The following is a 5,293-nucleotide window of genomic DNA, read 5'->3' as shown; positions in this document are numbered from 1 at the left end:
GAGAGAGAGAGAGAGAGAGAGAGAATGAGAGGGAGAGAGAGAGAGAAATAGAGAGAGAGAGAGAGAGAGAGAGAGAGAAATAGAGGGAGAAAGAGAATGAGATGGGGAGAGAGAGAGAGAGAGAATATGAGAGAGAGAGAGAGAGAGAGAGAGAGAGAGAGAGAGAGAGAGAGGAGAGAGAGAGAGAGAGAGAGAGAGAGAGAGAGAGAGAGAGAATGAGAAGGTGAGAGAGAGAGAGAGAATGAGAGGGGGAGGAAGAGAGACAGAGAGAGAGAGAGAGAATGAGAGGGGAGAGGGAAAGAGAGGGGGAGATAGAATGAGAGAGAGAGAAGAGAGAAGGAGAGAGAGAATGAAAGGGGGAGAGAATGTTGAGCACCAGCCATGTAATATAATATGATCCCATGAAAATTTTTGAAAAACAACCCAATATTTGATGCCCACTAGTCTCAGCTTGTTAAAAGAGCAAGCAGGGTGGGGTCAAGGGGTAGGTGGAAGAGGTGGCCACCTTGGGTGGGTGGCGGGGCAAAAAGGGGCAAGATCTGCAGCCAATGCTGCTAATTCACAGCTCTTCAGAAAAGGTGGCGAGGGGCCCACTTTGGCCTTTTCACCCTAGGGGTCCAACGGTCCTTGTCCCAGCACTGGCTACAAGGTCCTGTCCTTCTTGTAAGGCCCTGCGCCCCAGACAGGCGTGTGCAAGGAAAGGAGCATCTTATCATACCGACACCCGGTCATCACAGCAGCTTTCTGGTTAGTACTTCTACCTTGCGGCACTGGGGGTCCCCAGTCCCGGACAGGACACTATCTGCATGGAGTTCGCATGTTCTCATTGGACTTGCGTTGGTTTCCTCCGGGTACTCCAGCTTCCTCCCACACTCCAAAGACATGCTGGTAATGATAATTGGCCCTATATGATAAGGTGGCTGTTTTGCCATGATCTCCCCCAACAGCAGGCCAAGTGCTTTGAGCCCCCAGATAGAACAATTAAAATGAAAAATCTATATATATATTTTAAATTAGAATAAAAACAATGGAAAATGTATGAGGGAGGACAGAAATGGTGGTGTTAGGTGTCCACCTACGGTTGCAGTCTTGTATCTCTACATGTAAATGATTTAGGTCACATCGCTCTGGGAATTGAAATGATGGTTCTCCTCCATCTCCTGCCATGGTAAGACATGGATTAGAGCCCTCGGAGGCTGTGCCGGAGGATATCTGGGATTATGGAAATAGTACTGCCAACGGTACCGAGAGCTTTGTGCGCCTTTAAGATAACGGGCCCGGTATTAACAGAGCCTGACGAGGAATGCTCTGTGGCTTTTTCCCCTCTGCAAATCACTTAAAGAGAACCTGTTAAGCAACAGTGACTACAAATCTGCAGTGATAAATTTCTTGAAGGGCGTAAAGGATAAAGCAACCGGACCATTTGTCAGAAAAGCCCCACCTGTTATCATTATACAATCATCCTTGAGCTCTTTGCCTAGGCTGAGATGATGACATCAGTCTGCTGCAGGCAAAAGGAAGCATTTCCTCAGTCTCCCCTTCCCCAGTGATTAGACTTTACATTGTTACCTTGTGGCCAAAGGTAAGAGGCCGTAGCATGGACTGATCTGTATCAATTAGCATCTTGGTCAAGGAACTAGATGATGACCCTGGAGGATGGCTGAACAAAGATGGTGCCGTCTTTCTGGAGAGAAAAGAAGCAGATGAAGGCATTGTTAGGAGAAGTATTGTAACCGATGATGAACACTAGGGGATGAGCCCATGTGACCCCCAGTATCATATAGAGAAGTAATATAGATACCACTTCTATATATGACAGATTCCCACTGTCAATGGTTCCTATGGAAGCTGGCACCTACTGCATCCCTAGCAACCACCGGAGCCACCATCCCATTGGCTAACATGGCCCCGGGAATCTCTGGCCATGCAAGCAAAGGGGCGGGGATAGCCATGATATCGCTGCCCAAATCCGTTCACTGGTCATATTTGGGGAATGATGTCATCACCATCTCTGCCCTTTCCATTATCAGGCTGATGACTATTTGGGCAGCTGTCATTCAGCGAGCGATACCACTGCGATCGGTCATGTGCGGCGGGCCCGCTGGGTTTTTAATTTCAGCGAGTCAGTGGGCAGCGGGCATTGTGATTGACAAAGTGGAACCTTTTGGGGATTTATATATTTTTTTCTTTAGTAAAATGATTTGGAGGACCTTTGAAGAAATCTTTCTCCTTCTCTTTCTTAATATAAGCCAGCGGGAAAATATAATTTGCTGGCAATTTATACCGTTCTTCCTTTGTAAATCTCAGTGCTTTAAAAAAATAAATAAAATCACTGCTGTCACCCAAATGGTATTGATATTTTTTTTTTTTGTATGTTTGTGTCCTCCAGTGACACCTCTTCGTCTTTTAGCCCAGAAAATGGGCATTTTTGGTTTGACAGATTTACTCCCATCTATGTCAATGAAGTTCAGGCTTAACGTCCAAACTTCTTTGAAGTTGCTGAACCCCAGACAGTTCGGATCCTCCTCGGTGTGTACTTACTGCAGACAACAACTCAATGGTTAGAGATTTTACTACCTGACAATTAAAAAAAAACAAAGTGTCATTTATTATAATCAAAGTATCATTTATTTTGGACAAAGTATCTTTCATTATAAACAAAGTATCATCAACAAAGTATCATTCATTCAAGCAATGTATCATTTATTATAGACAACATATCACTCATTATAGACAAAGTATCATTCATTCTAATCAAAGAATCATTTATTATAGAGAAAGTATCATTCATTCAAACAAAGTACCGTTCATTATAGAGGAAGTATCACTCATCATAAACAAAGTATTCATTAAATCAAAGTATCATTCATTCAAACGAAATATCACTCATTATAGACAATGTATCGTTCATTATAAACAGGGCTGGTGCAAGGATTGTTGTCTACTTAGGCGAAGGTGCATTTTGATCCTGGAGAATGACAGTTCGGTCCAGGAAGTGATGTCGTATGCAGGAAGTGATGTCATATTCAGGAAGTGATGTCATATGCAGGAAGTGATGTCATATGCAAGAAGTGATGTATGAAGGAAGTGATGTCATATGCAGGACGTGATGTCATATGCAGGAAGTGATGTATGAAGGAAGTGATGCCGTATGCAAGAAGTGATGTCATATGCAGGAAGTGATGTCATATTCAGGAAGTGATGTATGCAGGAAGTGATGTCATATGCAGGAAGTGCTGTTGTATGCAGGAAGTGCTGTTGTATGCAGGAAGTGATGTCATATGCAGGGAGTGATGTTGTATGCAGGAAGTGATGTCATATGCAGGGAGTGATGTCGTATGCAGGAAGTGATGTCATATGCAGGGAGTGATGTATGCAGGAAGTGATGTCATATGCCGGAAGTGATGTATGAAGGAAGTGATGCCGTATGCAGGAAGTGATGTCATATGCAGGAAGTGATGTCATATTCAGGAAGTGATGTATGCAGGAAGTGATGTCATATGCAGGAAGTGCTGTTGTATGCAGGAAGTGCTGTTGTATGCAGGAAGTGATGTCATATGCAGGGAGTGATGTCATATGCAGGGAGTGATGTTGTATGCAGGAAGTGATGTCATATGCAGGGAGTGATGTCGTATGCAGGAAGTGATGTCATATGCAGGGAGTGATGTATGCAGGAAATGGTGTCGTATGCAGGAAGTGATGTCATATACAGAAAGTGATGTATGCAGGAAGTGATGTCATATGCCGGAAGGGATGTCCTATGCAGGAAGTGATGTTGTATGCAGAAAGTGATGTTGTATGCAGGAAGTGATGTCATATGCAGGAAGTGATGTCATATGCAGGAAGTGATGTCATATGCAGGAAGTGATGTCGTGCAGGAAGTGATGTCATGCAGGAAGTGATGTCATATGCAGAAAGTGATGTCATGTCATGGCAGAGGTCCGCTGAGCTCCCTCTGCCATGACAGCCTGGGGGCCACAGGTGGGACAGCGGAGTCCGATGAGCATGGCGTTGAGGCGGTGCTGGTGGAAGTGATAGGTGGCTTTTGTCACTTCCTCATGAAAGCTGACAGTCGGTTTTACTAAAGTACACTCACTCCCTTGTCAATATAGCGGCCGGGAGTGTGTAAAAAAAAAAATATCTTCAGCACTGTAAACATCTGAATCCCCAGCAAGTGGCTGGGGATTTGGATTTTACCACCCCCCATCCTGGCACCCTAAGGTGGTTGCTTAAGCCATCTTATGGTAGTGCCTGCCCTGATTATAAACAAAGTATCATTCATTATAAATATAGTATTTAAATGTCACAAATTAGCTTTCAAAAGCATGCCACATTCATTAATACTAACAGGAAAAATATATATCCCATTCCCTCACAGGAAGAACTTGTGTGGATAAAGGGGGATTTTTAAGGCACAACATGAGACGCATTATATATGTATATATATATATACACACTCACCGGCCACTTTATTAGGTACACCTTGCTAGTAGGGGGTTGGACCCCCTTTTGCCTTCATTCTTGGTGGCATAGATACAACAAGGTGTTGGAAACGTTCCTCAGAGATTTTGCTCCATAGTGACATGATGGCATCACACAGTTGCTGCAGATTTGTCGGCTGCACATCCATGATGGGAATCTCCTGTTCCACCACATCCCAAAGGTGCTCTATTGGATGAGATGTGGTGAGTGTGGAGACCATTGGAGTTCAGTGACCTCATTGTCCAGTGGTGAGATGATTTGGTGGAGTGCATTGGTGGTAATCAGGAGGGGGTGGAATTGGAGGGTATTGGTGGTTTTCCAGGTACGATAGGCTTTATAATCATTGAGGGGTTGCAATACATCTTATTGTGGCCAAAATCAGACGTGACCCTTTTTCTGTCACGCAACGGCTGACTACAATGCGGATGCATTGCCTTAAACCAGGGGGTCTCCAGTTTGCGGCCTACGGGGGGGGGGGTAAATCCAGCCTGCTGCAAGATTTTATCCGGCCCTCTGATGTAAAAATGGACTTTGATGGGGACTCTGATGTGAGGGAGCTCTGATGGGACCCTGATGTAAGAGGGGACTCTGATATAAGGGGGGACTTTGATGGAGACAGTGAGGGAAATAGGTATTTGACCCCCTGCTGATTTTGTATGTTTCCCCACTGACAAAGAAATGATCAGTCTATCATTTTAATGGTCGGTTTATTTTATCGGTGAAAGACAGAATAACAACAAAAATATCCAGAAAAACACATTTCAAAAAAGTTATAAATTGATTTGCATTTTAATGAGTGAAATAAGTATTT

Source organism: Aquarana catesbeiana, linkage group LG01 (assembly GCF_042186555.1).
Source record: "Aquarana catesbeiana isolate 2022-GZ linkage group LG01, ASM4218655v1, whole genome shotgun sequence".
Taxonomy (NCBI): domain Eukaryota; kingdom Metazoa; phylum Chordata; class Amphibia; order Anura; family Ranidae; genus Aquarana; species Aquarana catesbeiana.
Note: the sequence above shows the minus strand (reverse complement) of the source record.